The sequence below is a fragment of the Panthera uncia genome, unplaced genomic scaffold (genome assembly GCF_023721935.1).
Source record: "Panthera uncia isolate 11264 unplaced genomic scaffold, Puncia_PCG_1.0 HiC_scaffold_1172, whole genome shotgun sequence".
In the NCBI taxonomy this organism is placed as follows: domain Eukaryota; kingdom Metazoa; phylum Chordata; class Mammalia; order Carnivora; family Felidae; genus Panthera; species Panthera uncia.
The window spans coordinates 13,851-33,881 of NW_026057780.1; the positions used below are offsets into that span (position 1 = coordinate 13,851).

The 20,031-nt window shown below is 46.6% G+C and overlaps 1 long non-coding RNA gene across 1 annotated transcript; it reads left to right on the forward strand.

The window, feature by feature from the left end:
* Positions 1 to 4,819: 4,819 nt before the first annotated feature.
* On the forward strand, positions 4,820 to 17,830 carry LOC125916797 (uncharacterized). The gene is made up of 3 exons (XR_007456030.1): positions 4,820 to 4,966; positions 5,637 to 5,738; positions 17,743 to 17,830. It is a non-coding gene; the product is annotated as an uncharacterized LOC125916797 (long non-coding RNA).
* The last annotated feature ends 2,201 nt before the right edge of the window (positions 17,831 to 20,031 follow it).

The window sequence follows — 20,031 nt, forward strand, 5'->3', positions numbered from 1 at the left end:
TCAATCCCCTTGGGCTTTCAAGACCACTGAAAACATGACTTTATTGCTAGTGACTTGCACTGAAAAAAACACACGGAAGTAAAATCATTTAGGTTAGCATTTCCCCAACTCGATTATACTCTTTGGAGCTCTATTCCTGCAGGAACCTCCTGGAGAAAAGACATGGTTCTGTGGTCAAATAAGCAGGAAACTGCATGTTATATATGCCCATCTGGGAAAGTCACTGTGAATGTCAGCCTATAAAAGGCCTGAGGAGTCTTGCAGCAAGAAAACTCTCAGTTGCTTATTCTAGCACTATCCAAACTTACGTGACCACAGAGCCCACTGGCCTCCAATTCCCCCATTTAATACCTACAAACCCTACAGATAACACGTTGGATATTAGAAACAGATGAATATTTGAGTTAACTAACAACTACCCTTGAGTTAGTATTTCTATTCCTTACTTGGGTCTGGGGTTCTTCTGGGTTCTTCCAAAGTCTTTTCCTAGCCTCGCTTCCAGACCTGTTCAGTCATGGCCCTTTGTCGAGGCCTTCCCCAAGCTCCACATGCTCCAAGAAGGCTCCCTGACCTCACACCTCTCCAGCCCACAGTGACCACCTCCTTGATTACCTGATCTTATTCAATCAGCACCTACTGTCAGCACAAATCGCTTGCCTTGAGGACATTGATCCAAATATCCTGATTTTTTAGCTATTATTTCCTGATTCTTTCATTTCTATATATTTTGGCTCTCCAAAGAGACTTGAAGCTACTTGGGGGCAAGAGTCTTCCTGCTTAACTACAGCCACTTAGTGCAAGATGGATTGGGCATCCAGCAGGCCTTAGCAAATGCTTGTTGACAGAATTATGTCTATTCATGCACCCATATTCTAACTGTTGCAAATTTCAGGGGTGAGAAACGGATGGTTTCCCTAGAAGAGCTATGAACTGGCTTCTCTCGTGTACCATGAACCATCAAAGATCAATCTCAGCGTTGTTTCCTGAGCCACACGTGGTCACATCAGTCACTACTCCCCTGGCAGAAGCCCCAACTCTGACCCAAATTCCTGGGGGTGAGAAAGACTTGATTTTCTTCAAGCTGGAGTGACTTCTCAGTTAAGTTCATAAGTCAAAATTCCCAACAATTATGGGACCCACAGCCCCGTGCTTCTTTCCTGGGAAATACCACTGCAGTATCCTAAGGCAAAGGCAGCCATGTGTTCTTATAAAAAAAGAACCATTTGCAAAATGACTGATCTCAAACTCTGAAGTCACTGTACTCTTTTATAATGTGTCTGGCTGAACTTCAGGGTTTTACAGACATTGTGTTGTGAGCTCCATCACAAATCGAGGCCTGTGCGGTGCAAACTTCTAACGATTCAACTGCATTCCCATGGTCCTCAGGGGGCTCTCATCTTCTGCCCTGAGACTCTGACTTAAAAAGACAAATCTGGGCAAAAACAGGGGAGTCTCTAAAATACATAATGGGAAATCTAAATACCTTGTACAAATCAACTGTGCGCTCACTTCATTGTCCCAGAAGCTGTTTTCTTTCCATTGTAAGTTGTTAAAAAAAAAACCTTAAAACTCCACAAAGCTTTAAATAAATAGCCTTGGTTTCTAGGGTAAAAAATAGACTGATCTCCTCCTGAATGATAATGTGATAAAAATATCAGTAATAACTGATTTTTGTAAATCAATTGTTTTCTAAAAGGCATAATAGTCTTCCCAAGAAGGCTTCCACTGCATTTAAATCCTGAAAGTGTTAAATGAACAATATGTGAACCAGTTAATATCATTGTCTGGGTGAAAACATTACTAGGTCTGAACATTTGGAATTCAGCAAGAAATATTTTAATATTCTAAGCCACTAATGCTTTGCTTGTCCCCATCTCGATCCTCAAGGTGTCAATCAGGAATACTTGGAACGTTGTTTGCAAGCACAGTTCAAAATAAGCTTTGGATTCTGCATCAATTTCTGTATCTCAGAAATACCAATATGATTTCAGGTAAAATGAAGTTCAAATAGATTCGGTAGGTTCTGGTGGATCAGACTGTTTTGTATCGTTCAGGACTTTGCCCAAATGCTGACCCTTCAGAGTCCTTCCCAGGCTTCCCCAGCTAAAGCACCCCCAGCCCATGCACACGCAGGACTTGGTTCTAGACCACATCAACTACCTGATTTTATCTCTCAAAGTCCTTACGGTACCCACACAGCCCTTCTTGTCTGTTAAATGTTTATTGCCCACCTCCCATCAGTAGAAAATAATCTGAAAGATCTTGCAGTCAAGTCCTCTGCCTGGTCCAATGCTGTCCCCAGTGCCTAGGCCTAGCAGCATCAATTTGTAAACCACTTGCATTAAAAAATGTTTAACTTCATTGTGACAAAATGTATATTAGTGTGTATTAATTTAATCATCTTTAAGTGTACAGTTCAGAAGCATTAAGGACGTTCACTTTATTGTGCAAAGCATCACCACTCTCTATCTCCAGAACCTTCTCATCTTCCCAGACTGAATCTGTACCCATTAAACACTGATTCTCCATTCCCCCCTCCCCCCTGGCAACCACCATTCTACTTTACGTCTCTATGAACGTGACCACTCTAGGTACCTCATTTAAGTGAAATGATACAAGATCTGTCCCTTTGTGTCTGGCTTATTTCACTTTTCATGATGCCCTCAAGCTTCATCCTCACTGTAGTCTGTACCAGAATTTCCTTCCTTTAGAGGCTGAAGAGAATCCCATCGTAGACATATACCACACCTTGTCAATTCATTCATCTGTCAACAGACAATTGAATTGTTTCCACCTTTTGGCTATTGTGAATAATGCTGCTCTCAACAGCAGTGTACAGAGATCTGCTCAGTCCCCTGCTTTCAATTCCCTGGGGTGTCCATTTGAAGGCAGAACTGCTGAATCTTATGGCAGGTTCTAGGTTTAACTTTCTGAGGAAATGTCATGCTGTTTTCCACCTGCTTCCAACTTCTCCTCATCAACACTTGTTGTTTTCCGGGTCTGTTTTTGTTTTTCGCATTTTGGGTTGTCAGTTGCCTTTTACTTGCACCAACAGTTCCTCCTTATGTCTGCTGTTGATTAATGGATCTAATGAGAACAACCTTTGCATGTGACTTGGCGTACCACCTAATGCATACATAGGCAGCAGTCACAAGCCGCTAAACAAAAATAATTTAACTTCCACAGCTCAGCCTGAGCTAATTAGCACAGGATTACTTATGAATACTTAGACTCACCTTACACTATACCTGTCAGCAAGTCCAAGTAAAGAGAACCACCTGCTGGGTAGCTTTCTCCCCATACTAGTATCAAACAGCCCCGATGAACAGCAAGTGGGACCTCAGGCAGGAGCTGGTCTGTTCAGCACTAACTTCAGGCCTGTCCCTTCTGGACAAGCATGAAGGGGCCTCTGGAAATGGTGTGGCATGGGCCATCAAGACTTGGAGGGAAAAAGGAGTGGAGATTACGGCCATCTGAACGCAACTACCTGGCTTTATCTTTGCCCAACACTCTGAGAGCCTATAAACATCAGCAGGAAAAAAGTTTAATTTCTAGACATAAAATGTTCAGAGCTATGTGACCTCTGAGAGAATATGGCCATCTGAGAAAACTATTTCCTGCAACTCAAATCTAGGCTTTGGGGGTGAGGCTGCCTGCGAAGGCTCAGTCTTCCACTCGAAATGACTGTGTATCAGTCTTTCCTGCTGGAGAGAAAAGGCTGTGGCCTACCTACACACATTGCCATATCCCTTGGCAGAGGCCCTGACACCCATCTGGGAATAAATACATATTTCTTGAAGCAATAAATGTATGGATGACAAGTCTAAGAAAACTGGGGGCTTTCTGGTTCCAAAGGTGAGAGAATGTTGCCTTCCTGGTACTTTCTACCCCAACTGTTGCCTTTCTCAAGAACTAGGCCTCAGTGTCCCAAAAGACCCAAGATAACGGTCCTTCACAGAAATCCCTGTAACTGTCACAGCCTCACGTGAGTTTATGGTCAAGACAGGCCTCCTCTATTCCTGCGTTGCCTCTATTCCTGAGCCAGCCCTCAGGAATACTAATCTGGTTAGAATAGTTTTCAATCCCCAGTCCGTTTTTATGCCCCACTCCTGTGTCTCCCACAGCAGTACCTCTTTCCAACAATAACAACAGTTGTGGCGATAATGACAGAAACAACCAGCTTCCTTTATTGCTTTATGGTTTACATAGGGCCTTCAACTGCATTAGTTTATTTGACTTACGGTATAACCTGACAGGAAAACCAAAGGGAAACTGGATTTACCAAAGGTATGTGAGGAATATATGGTAGAACCAAGTTTCTAGATTCCAAACACTCACTCCTCTTTCTTGTTAGTGGCTTCCTATTCCTTAAATACTACCCAAGCACATACTAATCTCAAGACCAAAACTCTCATTCTTTAGGAATGTCTTCAATAACCCACTGAGAGGAAAGATGGCTCCCAGTGAAGAGATCCTAACCATACTAATGACTGAGAATGATCTCACATGTTCATGGTTGTTTTAAAATCTGTCCACAAATTCATACTCCTCTCTTCAAAAGGGGGAGCTTACTACCCTCCCTTTGAGTGTGGGCTGGATGGACTCAGTTACTTGCCTTTAATGAATAAAGCAAAATGATGTGTGATTTCAGACACTAAGTCATAAAAGCCCCTGTGGCTTCCTCCTTGCTCTCTCTCGGCTCACTCTCGGTGGGGGAAGCCAGCAGCCATATTGTGACAACACTCAAACAGCTCCACGGACACGGTCACATGGCAAAAAACTGAGGTTTCCTGCCAACAGCCATGAAAGAGTGTTTGGGAAGTGGATCCAACAGCCCCACTCAAGCAAAAGGACCAAAAGGAGGAGCCTTGATTCACCGGACCCATGGACACACGGCCTTGAACAGCATTTACCAGGCAGCGTTCTGTGGAAAATCAGTGTCCTACAAGAGGTCTAAAGGTAGGAGGTAAGAGTCTGGGGGATGCTAACATTACGTGGATGGATGGATGCATGGATGGATGAAAACAATAGTAATGCCTATATTAGTTAATGGAACTAAAGAACTTGCTAGATTATTTGAGTGTATGTTTAATATAATTTCAGCTATTTCGAAGGACATAATATTACATTTAATGGTACTACCAATCCAGTTAATGGTCATTTTTCTCTCGTATACCCCTGCAGCACATGAAGCTCTGGGCCACAGTGGGTCACTGCTGGTCACTTACAAACATATATATATTTATCTCAGGATTATTTACCAGCTGTGTATATTTTCTCCATAATCCATTCAAATAAAAATGTGTGTCTTTTACTCCTTTGATAAGGGTGTATCAACTCAAAATTGCCTCTTATACAGAAAATACACACATTGTGCTGTTTGCCAGTTTAAAAAAGCCAATGTCTTGATTCAAAGGTATAAATTCGATATATATCCAAAGCCAGGGAAGGGGAATACAGAAAAGAAGCTGAAGGGGGAAAAAAAAAAAAAAAAAAAGCATTCAGGTGGTCGTTCACACTATCCTTGAAGCAGGATAAAAAGGTGAGACTCCCAGGAGACGGGATGGAGCAGAAAGGTGCTTGAGCCCCTTGTCAGCTATGGAAAGCCCGTGACTTTCAAATTTCTTCCCTTGCAGCCTGTGTAGACCACCTGTAGGCAGGATGGGGAGGACTACGACCACTTAACCCACCGGCAAGAGCTACATGCATCAGAAAGAGGCTACCATGACTCAGACGAGGTAACGGCGCTGGGCACGGGGCAGGGGCAACACCCAGGTAACAAACACACCTTTGTGGCCGACTGCCCCAGCTCAGGCATGTCTAGGACAGCCATCCTAAAGTGCTGGGACTCTGTCAAGTGCCTTTGACACCTGAGGCCTTCCTCGTGGACACATATTCACACAGAGAGCCTCAGCCATGGCCCAAACACCAGCTCCTCTGGAACCCTTGCCCATGCCCTCACCTTTCCATATTAGTGGCTCCATCCTCCGGGCCCCACAGTGCTTCTGTACCCCCATAGCTCATCTTGCCAAGACAACCCCTAGTTCCCTGACCCACTGGGATGGGAAGCATGCCCTCCTCCGCTTGGGTTTCCCAGCCCTTAACAGAGCAGAAGGGCTCCGTAAAACCTGACTCAGCTGAGATGGAAAAGCTTACATCATCTACCCTGCATGCCTTGAGAGTGACTTCTACCAAATGATGAATAAAACATGATCACTTTGCATAAACTCAGAGAAGCATTTTTCCCCTAACCAAACTGAGGAAGTAAAGAATGAATTAGGCTTTCCTCGTGTCCTACAGTTACTCTTCTTAAAATCACCACATGGCTGTCTTTCTTGGTCCCGGGCACCATTTACCCACACAGTCTGAGGTCAATCAAATGCCATCAGAGCACCCGGAGACAGCCAGGCCTACTCTCACTGCAGAGTAGGAGCTTTAGGAGAAAGTCCACCGTTTCCATGGAAACTCCCCAAAGCGCTTGTCCCCAGCACGGGGCTCACCACCGCTGGGGAGCTACCGTCGCGGCTGTCTGCGTTCTGGAGGAACACACCAACACCCTGTCGTGTGACCGCGAGTGAAGATGAACCAGAACAGAAATCACCTTGTGAAAACACACCCAATCCACACCCTTTATGCTGCAGAAATTTTATTTCTTGGCAGACCTTCTGCTCAGCATGCGGCCAAACCCTTACAACTTAATGCCGTTGACACGCACCTCTGTCCGTCTAAGTTCTTGAGTTTACCCAGACCCAGACAGGAGCACGGATAATGGGATTGGGCCCACTTTGAAAATGGTCAGGATTTTTCCCCTTCAGGGGAAAGTGGTCACATCATCTTACTGTGTGCCAGGCGATGGGGAGAGTGTCTCACATACACGGCTGAGTCTGTATTCGCATCAACTCTGAGTACTGGCATTACCCCCACCCCGGGCTTAAGGAAAGCAGCTGGCACCCTGAGGAAGGTGAGAAAGCCACCCCCCCGTCACCCGGCCAGGCTGCCTCACCTCAGAGGATTCCTCCACGTTACTACATGGCACTAACTCTCACGCATTCCAGCTATACTTCCTCTTAGGCTTATCCTATTAATTTTTATCGTTCCCTCTACTGAATGCTTAACTTCCTCTCTCTGAAGAGGCCTCTACCTGGCATTAACCAGATATTCATTGCTCAGCAAAGTAATTAGTTACCTTAATCTTCCTTTATCATCAAACCTACGTCCTTAATCCCTCGGCATAAGTTCCAGGCTCCCCCCAGCGGTTCTAGATCTGAATGCTGGCAGGCTGAAGTCTGAGCCCTAAAAGAAACCTTCAAAAACAGATACCATTAAACTCTCATCACCAAACAGCAGGTATCGACAGAACAACTATTATGCACAGATCCTGTGTGGTAACATGCATGGGCTGCAGAGGAGGGGAGGGGTGTTCATTTGGACAGCGTGTGAATGCCCACTCTAGGTTACCTCTTTAAAGACATACATTTGTATTCTTTTTACAAATGAACAGACTGAAGTTAAAGACTTCTTCACCTGGAAGCAGAGAGGCAGGATTATGGCCCTAGAGCCTGGGCCCTCCCCCCACCCTCATGCTGTTTGGCACAGTGCTAAAGTACCCTAGGGCATACACAGAACAAGCCAGTTCTAGGCTTCGAGCTTCAGCCTGGCTGTTGAGCAGAAAGTGGACCCACAATTCAAGTGAGTGTTTGCAGAGGGATGAATGGCTGTCTGAACAGAAGGGGCCCCTGAGGCAGGAGGAGATGGGCTTCTGGGGAGGCCCTGGGCAGAAAAGACGTGAGCCAGCTGTGATGAGGGAGACAGAGGCTGCTCTTGAAGGACAACGTCACCTCAGAGCCCACAGCACATTGACCCCACAGGATGGCGGGGTCATTCTCATGGGCCTGTCCTTCCATCACCCACTCGCCACAAGCCTCAGGAGGCACAGGTCACTTCTCTCCTTCCACCACTCCCTTGGTGCCCCAACTCTTCCTTCTCATTCCTCCCTACTTGAACTTTGCTGTGGGCGTGGCCCTCAGGGTTCCATGAGGGATGTAAATTATCAGCCCAAACTGGGGGCCCCCTTTCAACACTTTTCTGGACAGATGAACGAGACTCATGGGAAAGTGGGCAGGAGGCCCCAGGCTGAGTCACGGTGATTTCCTGAATGCCTGGCTACACTGCCTGTGAGAAGTCACCTGTCATCAGCAAGCCAGGCCAGCGGGGTGAGAGGGTGCATTAGTGACTCCTATGCATTTCTGAGCTCTCGGAACCCTCCTGCTGCAAAGACCACAATGATCTATCTCAAAGTCCCCTGCTGGTGCAAGCTACGAGGACAATCCTTCTGCCATCAGCGTATGCTGGTAAATCCACGCGCCATTCAGCAGCCAATGTTGCTCAAGCACACGCCACTCTTGCCTCTGTCTAAACGAAAACATGCTGAAGTCTCCAGAAAGCCTTGCTGCTGGACTCTCAGCCACCTTCGGAGCATCTTTTTGAACCAGGTGGGTGCTCAGAGCACACAACCCAAGTGTACTCCACAAACAGAGCAGATACGCAACCACCCCATCCTCCCAAACTCACCTTCCACGCCAGCTTGCCCGACCTCCTGCTTTTCCACCTCTGCATTTTACATTTGACCTTCCCTGTTTCTAACATCCCCCACCCCCTTCACTACTTCTTTGAAAAAACAAAGCTTCAAATGTCTGGGGAGCTCCCACGTGCTCTGCACAGTGCTGGCACATAAGAGAAAGATGAGGACCAGCAGCATGCCATCCAATGAGCTCATCGGTCCACACGGACAGACGTGGGCCATGAAGGGGCCCAGTAAATGCCCACACGTGCCACAGGGCTGAACGCAGGCAGTCCCCTCTCTCTGGGGAGGTGCACAGAACCTGAGTGGAACAGAGACTTTGCTGTGCAGGCAGCAGCAGCAGCAGCGAAGGCCTTCTGGACAACAGAACTATCAGCGAACAAAGCACGAAGCCAGCAAGGCACAGGGTATATCTGAGGACCTGCTTAGTCAGAGAGAAGAGTTTCCAGAATGACAGACAAGGCTGCAAATGGAGACCAGACGTCGACTGTGAAAGGCAGGGCCAATGGAAGGAGTCAGTCTTTATCCTCCAGGCAACAGGAAGATAGCAAAGAATTTTCGAGCCACAGTGCTGTTTCGTGGGGATGGGTGTGACAGCGGCACTGAGTAGGAGGCCTGCAGGTGGGAGCCACCAGAAGGAACCTGCTCAGATGCTCTGAGACACCTGCCGGTGAGGGGCACCTGGGCTCTCACCGTTGCCATGGGAACAGAAAAACAGGATCGACGCATGCAAATGGCTTTTTTAAGGAAAACGATGTTGTGACGGTGCTGAGAGCAGTAGAGAGAGAACAGTCAACGAGGACAGTGGTGTTCAGGGTGGACACTTCTGTTTTGGGGGACTTGGACTTTAAACCCTTTTCTGTCTCGGAAAAACCCTCCCCACCCCCCCACCCCCTAGTCACATGCTTCTTGATGGAAGGCAGAGCCCATATCTTCTAGAAAAGTTGAAGGAGACAGACTGTCCTCTCCCCCTCCCCTTGGCAGCCATTGTTCAGAGGTATGACCTCCCCCAGATGGTCCCACCTGGACTTCGAAACTCAAGGGGTGACAAGGACATAGGGACAGTTTAGGATTCAGTCCCAGAGGAGGCATCCAGCAGCAATCAGGGCTGGATCCAGGGCTGTGATCAAGCCAGAGAGCTTCTGTGGTTCAACTTGGGCCGGGCTTCCTGTGGTCTGGAAGAGCATGGCTCTCCAGCCATGTTGCAGCCTAGAGATTCCTCGGTTACTCAACGGGCCCTTAACAGATGCCTTTAGTCAGAATCATACTGATAAAAATATCAAATCCAATCCATGCTCTGGGCCCCTCCTCAAAGCCTTTGTCCCCAAACACCCAGATGGCACAGCCTCTTGTCCTGCTGAACCCTTCTAGCTCCTCTGAACACAGACGCTCACCAGGTAACCCCTTTGTGCTCACTTCTATTAGCCAGTGTTCTACTGACTAGACTGCAGGTGCAGCCAGGACAGAGCCCACATCTTTTTTTTTTTTGAGGGTGGGGAGGGGCAGAGGGAGGCAGAATCTTAAGCAGGCTCCACGTTCAGGGCAGAGGCCGACATGCAGCTCGGTCCTCCGACCCCGGGATCATGACCTGAGCCGAAATTAAGAGTCCCACTGAGCCACCCATGCGCCCCCCACGTCCTCTCTTAAACTTACTTCTGTGGTCTTGCTCCACTCCACCCAGCAAAACCTGGCCCACTCCCACACTAGCACAGCACTATGGGTAGGAAAGGCACTCTGGATACACCTACAGAGGGATATGAAGTTCATTTATTCACTCTGGGCAAAATCTGAAAAGCCTCTCACAGGAGTTAAAAGTCCTTAATGCTGCAATGTTTGGAAAATTTTGTAAAAATATTGAGAGATGAGGTAGAGAAATAAGAGGGCTGCTAGAGTAACATCAAAATATATTTAATGATAATTTTTGCCTCAAAATAATCCAGGGGAACAAAGAAATGGGTATAAGTATAGATTCAACGAGACTGGCCATACATGAACAGATAGCTCGAGTTAGGAATAGGCACATGGGGATTTATTTTCCTATTCTCTTTAGTTTTGATGTTGAAATTTTCTATAATAAAAACCTTAAAAAGGTTCAAGATATCAAAATTAAATGGCTGTCCATGAGAGTCTAAGCATGAACAGAGAGGGGATTGAAATCTCCCATGACCGGGTAATAATTGCTCAGGACGGATAGTGAGCAGTGAGCTCCATGTTTTTAGGAAAAGCTTGGATTTAGTAATAATGCAAAAACTTCCATTTATTAAAGAGCTTCCAGGGGTAGAGGTGGGGGAGAGTGCTTCAGTAATGGAATCAGCATGGAGGGATTTCAGCCCAAAGAGCACACAAGAGGGAAGTGGTGGTGATAATACCCACTGTGCAGTGCCTACAGTTCCCTGCCCCGTTCTGGTCACCTCAGGGTGACCTGGAGGAGAATGACTGATAACCGTGATTTACCTTTGTATACATAAGAAACTGCCATCCATCCCATAACGTCAGGTGCAGTGAATCAGAACACGTAAAGATATAAGGAGTCAGAAACATGCTCTTGACTGCAGAGACGTAACTTCCACCTTTCACCAAACTGATTGAATCTTATAAATCCTATGTCCCCGTTCCTGGGAAAGCTGCATATAAATCTACTTAGGGCACAGCAGACTGACTTCTTATGGAAACCCACCTAGTGTTCAGAAAGAGAGGTGTACAGTCAGATTTTTCAAAAACCCGGTGCATTATTTCAGTGCTTCGACTGAAACTTCAAAAAGGGCCAGCTTGAGAATGACACGCCTTTGCCACAGATGACCTCTGTGTCAGATGGCAGAAAATTAAAATCAGTGGAAGATGAATTGTAAGATAGAAGTCCATCTCTGGAAGGGTCTCCTCTTACCCTCTTCTGCATCACCATAGTTTTAGAAGGTGCTTACCAACTACATTTACTGCTGGTCCGACCCTCATTTCCATCTCTGGCGTTTTGCCATCATCCTGGCTGCAAATTCCTCTAAGCAGGGGTCTGCCTTCCCCTGCCCTCAGCTGCAGCTGTCACTCACAGAGGTCCCCTACACTCACCCACCTCCCCCTCTTCTACCCAGGACACTCACTGGAGACTCTGAGCTCCCTCTCCTGCTGACCTTATATTCCTTGAGCTACATGCAATTCCCTCCCTGCACCACCACCTGCTTCTGTAACAGATCAACACATGAGATGTGGCCTATCACTGATTAACACTTTATTATTGTTGTAACTTCTCCTAGCGATTACAAGGCTACTTCCTTAGAGGCCCCTAAACGTGCCATCTGGGTGCCTAAGGGAATCTCCTCTGTCCACACAGGCTCATTTCACCTAGGTGGGTGAATGTCCTCTCCTTTCCGGTTCTCCTTGAAGGGAAGAGGGCCATCCTCCCTTTAGGATATCCTATCATTTCGATGGTAAATGTTCCTGATCGAGGCTACAGAGAAGGTTTAGTTCCTTGGAAATAAAATAAACCCCTCCTCCAAGGTACTCCCTTGCTTCCTCTTTGAATTAGCGGGAATGTGTGTTTCTCACATATGTTGGGGAACACTACTTCTACATCTCTTAAAAGCAGGGCTTTCCCTGTGACCAAGTTGGGAGAAGCTTGCATTCTGTATTCTCACTGAAGAGAGATTCACACACATATTAGTATAGTAAAGACTACAATTAGGACTGTAATGTATCATTTCCCCTAATAGCATCCAGTGAGATTAGAATTCTCTAGAACTCTCCCTTGGGATATTGCAGCTACAGCTTAATAGTCCCAAAGAAGCTAAGCAGAAGCCAGAGGGCAAACCTGTGGCCTTTCCTGCTTTTAACTCCTTGCTGTCTGTTATCTGGAGTCATGAACACACAACCCCCAGAAAGATTCATGATGATTCCCTGCCCTGGCTATAACCTCATTTCTGTCCACATCAGCTGACTCTGAAAATCAAGGCCCATTTCTACTGACTCTCAAGCACGGAGGATACAAAGGATTGGTTTTCAGCACACATGCTACCCTCCTCCCAGCATGCCCACCTGTCCTGAAGGGGATGGAAAGCCAGAACTACATCTCCCAGATATCTCATGGCTAAGGTTCCAGCTGTGAGTTCAACGTGGCCATTCAGATGTACTGTTAGGAAATTTGGAAAGCAAGAGTGAGGCAAAGGCCATAGTTCTCTGTCGCCGCTCCTTCCACAGCAAGAAAAGTCCAAGAGGCACTAGGTTCTTCTATGATGGTTTTAGCCAAGGTTCCAGCATGCAGGTGCCAGCTTCATGGGTGTCAGGAGGCAGGACTAAAACACCCATGTGCTGGTGCAGATCACAGCAGTGTGGCCTGGTTTTGATCGAGGCAGCCTCTCAAGCATGGAAGTGCCAGTGTGGTCCTGGGGAGGTTGCTCCATCACTGTGGAAGAGGCAGCAGCTTCCTTGGTGGTCCAGCTCTTTAGCATGGCTTTGGGACACTCAGTCCTGAAACCTCCACCTGGAGAACTGTGTCATCAGAACTCTTAATAATTCAAGCCATTCAATTCCCTGCAATAAATCCCTTCCTCCTGGAGTTTGCTATGGTGGATTCTGCTTCCTGAAATTGAACCTTGATCCATACTCCAGCTCCGTCTGTGTTCTTGCAAGGATGACCCAACCTCTCAGTCGCGCTGTGATGGCTGTGGGATTCTAAATAGTCATGGTCTATGTTCCATCCAGGAAGGAAGCCTCCTATATGGCTGACTGTGGGGGAAAATGCTGAAAACCTGAAAAGCTGGCCTTCTGCAACCAAGTATGCGTCCTGGGTCAGTTCAATATAGATGTCTGCCTCCCAAGCAAGTAATGATGCCAAAACTCCTGGAGTGGCAACTATATGTTGGATGCCACCAGAGGTGGAAACCACGTAAAGCCCAGGCAGCGGAGTTTACCGGAAGGAGCAATATACCTGGGTTCTAACTGCAACCTATGCCATTTAAACTTTGTGAGTTGCAGACCCCCCTGTTCTGCCCCGTGGGGACAGTGACATCATCCACCTCAAGGGGAGACAGGAAGGAAGAGTAACCTGAAAGATCTTTGGGCAGTAGGCAGTGGGCGAGGCAGGGGGTGTGGAAGGGAAGGGGGAAGGGTGGTGATGGGAGACAGGGGCGAGTATTATTATTTTTGAAGGATGGCATTTATTACTACTAATTATTATTAGGATCCAGAAATCATAACCAAGAAAAGCATATTTTCCATACTTTGAAATATACTGGCTAAATCTTTAATACTCATAACTTTTCAGCACATTGGCATTTAGAGACAAAATTTTATGAACCTCATAAAAAAAAATCAGAGCACTAAAGTGCAATGCTTCCTTTAGATTACAGCCAAGCATTGGAAAGGTTTTTTTTTTTTCCAAAATCATCTAATTTCAATGGTACTATTAAGACCCATCACAGGGTTACTATTTTCAGGTCAGTTATCCTTTTGTGCTGTCCCACAAGTTGGCTGGAATATTTCCTGTACCTCTGTGGCTCTGGTTTTTTGTTGTTGCTATTGTTGTTTTTGTTTTTAAGCAAGAATCATTCCTGTTTCTTCAGTTTTTGACACAACAGGAAATCAATATGGCAGGTTTCTCTCACCACTAGCCTTAAAATGCCATGACCCCTTGAAGCAAATCCTCTTGACACAATCTCAAAGTGCTGCTCTAAGATAACAGAGAGCCACAAGGCAAGGGGTTCTCGGGAAGAAATAGACTAACAGGCAGGAAAGCAGGCAGTGGCCAGACCAAGGGGAAGGAGCTCCGTGCTGTCAGTGTGTAGCAGAGCAGTGGGTTAGGAATTGGGACAAGTGACAGAAGGGGACCGAGAGTCACGTAGCCAGAGCTCCCTGGGCTGAGGACAGTTCTGCAATCAACTCACCATGCATTCCAGGACCCAGAACAGAAGTCAGCCACAGTGTGGAGCCCAGAGCCCATGGGCTATGGCAGGTAAGGGTTATACCTGCCAGCAAGAGCTGGGTCCATCAAAAGAGGCCAAGGAAGGCCCCTGGGGAGGTCCCTGATCAGGGAGTCCTGTGGAAAGGATCCAGACCCTAAAGAGGGGGTGGGCCCAACACGCTCTCCACACCCGATTCTTGCACTTATGTTACCAAAAGTCTTCAGTAAGACAAAACACATAACTCAACAGGATTCCTTTAAGGTTCCCTAGTGCATTTAACATAGGATTTAGCTTTTTAAATGGTCTTACACATAACATTTTGGGAAAATAACAAAAATCAAACAAAAAACCATAAATCTACAGATTTTTTTAAACCATAAAACATTTCACACTGCAAAATGAAATCCTAGGAGGTGCTCTAACCCTAAAATATTCACTTTAGGATGTTTGAAGTGTTTGCTCTAACCATGGAACTAAACCCCATTTGTTGTCAACGACAGGCAAAGAAATCAGACTAGGGGATGATTGTGCAGTGCTGAAAGAGCAAGCAGGTCCGATGCAATCAAAGGGATACATGAATCCATGTAGATTAACTGCTTTTTAAAATGAAGTTGACTAGATTTGCTTTGTATATAGAGAGACATGTTTTAAAATACATGCAGCCACTTTCTACGATCCAATTAATGGCAACAGCTTTATCCAAGGACACTAAAGAGTTAGTTGCAAATATAAATGTCCCAAGCAGAAGGGTTCTGCAAACAGGGCTGCCTAAAGACAGCTTTGCTGTATTCTCTCAGATCCAAAAAAAAAAAAAAAAAAAAAAGGGGGGGGGGGGGGGGGTGGGGAGCTTTGTTAGGTCCTTCCCTCCAGACACACACATCATTTTATTTGGAAGTCACATGGTGTGATTAAATTTAACTGGGTGGAGCAGTGGAAAACCACAGTATTAACAACACAATTCTTTTTGAGGAAAGATTCTTTCTGCCAAGTGCAAAGGAGATAATTCCAAAAGTGGTGAGCTGCTAAGAACTACTTTCTGCATTTTTTAAAATCTAGAGGTACCAAGATAGAAGATCTTTGCTCATTATGGCACTGCTTCTAATAACTGAATCCAGGGAGGGACCTGGGTTTTCATCATTTGGGCTCATGGTGGGAAAAAAAAAAAAATCATAGCCCATATAGGAGAGATTAGCCGCTTACATAATTTATGTAAGTTAATATCTGTGCGTGTCCATGTGCCCAGTTTCTGGAAGGTTACAGAAGAAGTAAACAGAAGTCATCTCTGGAGAATAGAACAGATTGGGGGAGGAGTGTCTTTCCCTGTCCAGTTTACACCCTTCTGTCCTAGCTGAATTTTTATGCTAAGTATTACTTTTATAATTAGAAAAACTAGCCACGAACACATGCTTAAAAATCACTTTAAGAGCCCACAGGCCAGGAATCCTAGAAAGCTCAGTGTGAGCCCTGCTCAGTCACCAGGAAGCTATAAAGGTAGAAAGGCTCTACAGCTGTAACACTCTGCACAGTTTCCAGGGCATACACCGTCTCCCTTTATTCCTGTAACACTGTCACTGGCATCAAGACAAGACACTCCAGAGACCGTGACTGCTCCTATTTAACCCATAAAGAAATGGAGGTGCTGAAGACTAAGTGTCCTTCCCGGGGCCACAGGAGCTACAGTCAGGGAAGCTGCACTTGAACCCAGGCCGCCTTCATCACCGTCATCCTGTCTTCATTCTGGAAACCTTACACAGGTCACTTCTGGGTCTTGGTCTACCCGTCAATAAAATGGAGACATTATCATAGGCATCCTTGCAACAAATGAGTAAACAGTATCTTATTTTACTAAAGACACAACTGAACTCAGGTCAAGTAACTTGCCCAGTGACAGACAGCACTTGAACCTAGAAACCCTCTCACTCCATTTCCTGGCTGTTATTCCAGCCACCTCTCCCGATTGTCCCTTCCACCTACAACAGGGCTGGTTTCAGGCCCCCAGATGTTCACAAACAGTCTTGACTTGCAAAAGCAGGTGTCCTAGAATGTGCATGGCAGGGACAAGGGCCGATAAACCGTCCACAGAGCCACCCACTCTCAAGGCATTTGCCTAAAATCTGCTCCATGCCCCAGAAGGCCTTGAGCAAGCTCACGGATTCCAAGTTGCTCTGCAGGAAGGGAGAAAATAAACTTCGGCTCTGCAGAACACTGACAATTAGGGAAGCAACTTCCAAGGAAAGATTCCCAGGACCTTTCCCCAAAGCCAGAGCTGCACATCTCTCCAGGAGATGCTGGGGAGAATGATGGTCTCCCACCCACTCCCATGCCTGAGCTATGCCCCGACCTCCAGTGCCCACTACGTTTGTGCAGAAACGGACATGCCAGCCCAGCCCACCCTTCCCCAAGGTGTGACAGGGAGAGAGGCCAAGTCCCTCCTAAGGTACGGAGTAGAAACGATCCGTGCAGGGAGGGAGACAGCATTACAGTCATACGGGCTCACTTTCAGCGCACGCCATGAGAACAGCTATCAATGCATGAAAAATACAGTATAAATTTAACTCCTCCTGCCCAGGAAAAGCAAAACCCCATCCAGAACAGCCAGGAGGAGGAGTCCATCAGAATGGCCAAGGCAGAGGGAAGTAACACCATCTGTAACCCTAACACACAGGGAGCTCACCCCAGGAACCTTCCACACACATGGCCTGGCTCCCTTGGGGCATCAGCCACTCGTCACAGCTCAGGAGCCTGTAACAGGCCTGGGGCCCTCACCCACACCCTGGGGCCAGCCGGGGGTCGTCCCTGCAGGGCCCTCAGAGTCCTGTTCCAAGTGCCCCGCAATTGCTCTGCAGCTTCCAATCAACGCAAACTCAACATTCAGTTAATCTCTACAAAATCAAAATCCCTACTTGGCTCTGTTCATGAGCCATCTTTTAGGGAAGCCCCCACGTGGCCGGCTGAAATGCAGCGAACACGCACAATGACCACACAGTGCCTGGCTGCAGCAGTGAGGGGGAATACCTAAGACTAGGGCTGAGACATTCATTTGTATATGTGAGTTGTTTTGTTTTGTTTTGTTTTTCCCCCCACTAAGATTTAAAGCACAGATAGCCAAATAGTTTAGCGGTGACTGGTCATTGCCACACACTGCTGTGGAGTGCGGTTTCTGTCCAGCTCTGGATGAGCCAATGGCAAACCTTTAGATTTCCAAGTGGTGGCCAGCTTTATTAACAACATCCAAGTCCTTCTGAATGGAGCCTGCTTTCCTCCACACAGGTTCGCCCTGCCAGGGGCGATGACAGAAGCTGGAGCTACCCTGGAACCGGCGAATTCAGAGGCGCCACGTGAAGACCTAAGAAGAAAAGTGCAGTGCAGGCCCCAAAGGGGCAGGTGGAATCTTGAACTCTAACTCACCAGACAGACACCTTCCATTCATTTTCCTCCTCGTCCTTCTCGTCCATTTGTGGACAGGTCCCCAAGGTCAGAGAGTCGCTGAATATTAGGCCAGTTTGGGGGGAATGCAGGAAAAGAAAAATGCCCACCAAATATCAAGGTGAGGACAGGCATGCAGGGAAAGGCAATCGATGCCTTTTTATCCCGCAAAGAGAATTTTCCAAACATCGTTTTCCCCCAGTCACTGAACACAAATCCCCAAGACATCTTTGTATTCTTCGAGCCCAGCTGTCATAGGAGGACCCAGCACCACAGAGTAACCCGCCCAACGAAGAAACCCTCAGAGTCCCACAGGCTCAGACTGCTGTGTGACTGACACCGGCAGGGCAAGGGTGTCGCATTAACTCCCACGTGTCCCTTCCCAGCTTCCACATGGTCGTGTGTAATGGGACAGCCCCACCCTGAAAGCTGGAGCCTGCTCTCCACAGAGGAGTAACTGCATCCCCATGAAATACAAAGGAAGTAGGCGAGACAAGTCACCAAAGAGGAGAACCCGCTGTAACAGAGCCATTTACTCTTTAAACGTTAAAAAACATTTACTTATGTTTGGGTTTTGGTTTTGTCTTTCCACCAAAAAAAAAAAAAAAAAAAAAAAAAAAAAGCCTTTTCCCTTAGCCAGCCAGACCTGACACATTAGGTTCTTTTGGAAATAACTCAAAAATCCAATGGAAGGCAGGAAAATGCCCCTGCGGAGGCGATGGCATAATGATGCAGAGCTCCAGAGGTCCTCCAGCTACTACTGAGCTTTTTAGTCTCTGGTTAACATGCACAGTGGCACACAACCCTGGGTAGCCTCAGAAAAGCCACTTAGAATTCAATCTTGTTCCCTGCAACACTAGAGTGGGAGATTAAGAAGATGGACATCAGAGCCAGAAGGAAGGGCTCTGTTCAAATCGTGACACTGCCTCTTACTGTGTGACCTAGTTACTTCACCACACCGGGCCTCAGTTTCCTCAACTATAGAAATGGGGATGATAAGAGCATCTACCCCACAATATTGAAATGATTAGATGAACTTATAAAACATATTTAATATACTTCTTGAGATATAGCCAGCACAATGTAAGTGTTGGCTATTTAAAAAAATTTTTTTTGATGTTTATTTACTTTTGAGAGAGAGAGAGATACAGAGCATGAGTGGGGGAAGGGCAGAGACAGAACAGGAGACATAGAATCCAAAACAGGCTGCAGGCTCTGAGCTGTCAGCACAGAGCCCGATGTGGGGTTCAAACTCACAAACCAGGAGATCGTGTGAAGTCAGACACTCAACCGACTGAGCCACCCAGGTGCCCTAAGCACTGGCCATTATTAATTAGAATTGCTTAATGCACTGAGGACCTACTGAAGACCGTGAATGCAAGAGCTTTTACATTGCAATAATAACTATATTCATAAATTTCTCACTTGGGTTCTTGAGGGTTATTGGTGTTATGCATTATCAAAATATAGTAGTGAGGCCTGGAAATTCTATCGATTTGAAATGTGTACACCTAGATATTTTTATTTTTTTTTTAATTTTTTTTTTTAACATTATTTTTGAGACAGAGAGAGACAGAGCATGAACAGGGGAGGAGCAGAGAGAGGGAGACACAGAATCTGAAACAGGCTCCAGGCTCTGAGCTGTCAACACAGAGCCCGACGTGGGGCTCGAACTCACAGACCGTGAGATCATGACCTGAGCTGAAGTCGGACGCCCAACCGATCAAGCCACCCAGGCGCCCCAACCTAGATATTTTTAAAGGTGTGCACCTAGACTGCCAGATGTGCCCACCCTTTGTTTTTCAGGATGTACAGGGCAAAATTCAAACACGGCATGTCCTATATATGGATTGCCTTAATTCTGTGGTCCGGCCTCTTCTGGAAGACACTGCATAGAGCAGAAGAAGGTGGGCACATTCAGGTGCCAGCTGCAGTCCCCGAAATCTTTAAAGAGCTGTTCTGAGCCCTTAGGATCTAGCTCTCACTTACTGATCCATGAGAATGTGACAAATTGTGCTTCCTGATAGAACTGTATTCAAACCACCATAGTCCTTTGCATCTAGCCAGAACCTACAGACCCAACAAAGACTCTGCTGCGTTCCTTTTCCGAGAGACCAGATATTTACTGCACAT